This window comes from Felis catus, chromosome C1 (assembly GCF_018350175.1).
Source record: "Felis catus isolate Fca126 chromosome C1, F.catus_Fca126_mat1.0, whole genome shotgun sequence".
NCBI lineage: Eukaryota > Metazoa > Chordata > Mammalia > Carnivora > Felidae > Felis > Felis catus.
This window is the reverse complement of record NC_058375.1, coordinates 50,996,795-50,999,356: the sequence shown is the minus strand read 5'-3', so window position 1 is coordinate 50,999,356 and position 2,562 is coordinate 50,996,795. Positions and strand designations below refer to the sequence as shown.

General features: G+C 44.7%; 1 pseudogene; it reads right to left on the bottom strand.

The window, feature by feature from the left end:
• Positions 1-268: 268 nt before the first annotated feature.
• LOC101099230 lies at positions 269-1,882 on the bottom strand (annotated as a pseudogene).
• Between the last annotated feature and the right edge of the window lie 680 nt (positions 1,883-2,562).

Below are 2,562 nucleotides of genomic sequence, written 5' to 3'. Positions count from 1 at the left end.
GCGCGTGGGTGGCGCAGTCGGTTAAGCATCCGACTTCAGCCAGGTCACGATCTCGCGGTCCGGGAGTTCGAGCCCCGCGTCGGGCTCTGGGCTGATGGCTCAGAGCCTGGAGCCTGTTTCCGATTCTGTGTCTCCCTCTCTCTCTGCCCCTCCCCCATTCATGCTCTGTCTCTCTCTGTCCCAAAAATAAAATAAAAAAAAGTTGAAAAAAAAAATTAAAAAAAAAAAATGTTATGACAACATATTCCCAAGAGTTTTTTTTCTTCAGTTAATTTAACTATACATTTCAATAAAATAAAAGGTAATGGATTAAGGGGAAGTTAGCTTGTGAGTTTTTCTTAAAAATAAAACTCCAACTCTATCAATCCATGCCAGTTAAACACTATAGCTAAAATTTGCAAATAAATGCAAAAGGAGATGAAGGAGTTATTTACCTTTTGTGCTTGAATAATCCAGAGGAAAATGGTTACCACAACTACAGCAGGCAAACCGGTAAGACTGACCAAACTAGAACACAGCGTTGTACTAAATTTCAGTCTCAAATCCTGCTAAATGCTCATCATTAGTATGGCACATTTTGATCCATGATATGGTTTAATGCCTAGACAGATCCCAATCTGTCTAGGAAGCACATAGATATTACTGTTGCTTTGTTTGTTTTTAAATATATATACATATTTAAAAAGCCAGGTATACTTCCACATACAAAGGCAGGTTTTCCCCAGGAGGAATTTACAGGCAGTAGTCTGGGGTGCAACATGAGGCTGGGTCATGTTGCACCACCATGAGGTGCTGGGTCAAACTGAAGGAAGGAGTATTTTATCTTTTTTATTTTGTTTTATTTTTTGAAATGTTTATTTTTGAGAGACAGAGAGAGCACGCACATCAATGGGGGAGGGGCAGAGAGAGAGGGGAACAGAGGATCAGAAGCAGGCTCTGGGCTGACAGCAGAGATCGTGAGGTCATGACCTGAGTGGAAGTCAGATGCTCAACCAAATGAGCCACTCAGGCACCCAAGGAAGGAGTATTTTAAAGTGTCATCTAATTCCATGAGAGCAGCCTGGTTCCCACAACGATAACAGTAACTGGGAGCACTAAAAATGGTAACCACATTCTAATCATGACACCAATTGTATCCCTCCATTACAAGCTGGTGAGCTCGAGAAGCCAGTGTGAGGCCATTCCCATGGTTAAATGTTTCAGAAAAGTCTTATCCACATGCGCAGCCAGCACCACATGGTGAAATACCCCACCCACCACAATCATCTGGATCTAACCACTACACATCACACATTGGGCCCTCATGTGGAACTTCCTGTAAAGGATCCAAGTCTCTTATATGATCCAGCACATCTAGGGATGGAGAGAGGCCACTGTGGAGGCAGAATATCTGTCCATCTACTAAAGTTGTAAGTAGAAGATAATCAGATAGATCTGTAACATATTTCCAAACATCGGCATTTCTATACTTTCACAGACATTCGTTATAAAAGCCATATACTTGGGTAATTTCGCAGCTTTCGTGGTTTCCTCTCAATATTGTAATGTGTTCTGAGTAATACGCCTTTAAGGCCACAAGGAGAGTCACAGTCTCCACTGAATAATAGCCTCTGTCTACACAGTCGCCCATGAACAGACAGTTTGTACCTGGTGATTTTCCACCAGTTCTGAAGAGTTCAGTAAGCTTAAGAAATTGACCATGCACATCTCCGACACGGTAACAGAACAACAAACCTCTTGCACATTTTATTCTTTTGTTAAAATTTCCTTAGCCTTTTTGCACAGCATCTGTACTTGGTTCTGTTAAGCTGTTTACACACATGCAGCTCTTTGGTGAATGCCTAGCTGTCCATGGCTGCCTGAACCCCTTCCCCCCTGTTTCCTTCCCCCTACCCGCCCCCCAACCCTGAGTGCCCCATTGCTGCCACCAGCTCCTGGGGAGGTGGGGGGGGGGTGGTGAGGAAGGAGTCTCAGAGCATTTACCCCACCCAAGGCCAGCTGGGGGGAGGGGTGCTAGCCCACCCAGACCTGCCCTGTTGCTTCTGTGTCCACCTCCTGGGAGGGAGTGAGTGAAGGGTGTGGGGAGTCAGGATGACTTTGGCCCAGGTCTTTCACTGACCACCAGGTGTCTTCCCACCACCCCCTCACCCCCACCCCCACCCCCACCAGCCTCTACCCATAGGCTCCTCTTTTTTTAAGTTCTTTTTAAAGGCTTCATTCTCTGGCCAACACAAACATGAAAAGATGCTCAACATCACTCATCATCAGGGAAATGCAAGTCAAAACTATGATGAGATATCACCTCACACCTATCAGAATGGCTAAAATCAACAACACAAGAAATAAGTATTGGTGAGGATGCAGAGAAAAAGGAACCCTCCTGCCCTCTTGGTGGGAATGCAAACTGGTGCAGCCACTGTAGGAAACAGCATGGAGGCTCCTCAAAACATTAAAAATAGTTGATCCAGTAATTGCACTACTGGGCATTTACTGAAGAAATACAAGAACACTAATTCAAAGGGATACATGCACCCCTATGTTTACTGTGGCACTATCTACAAT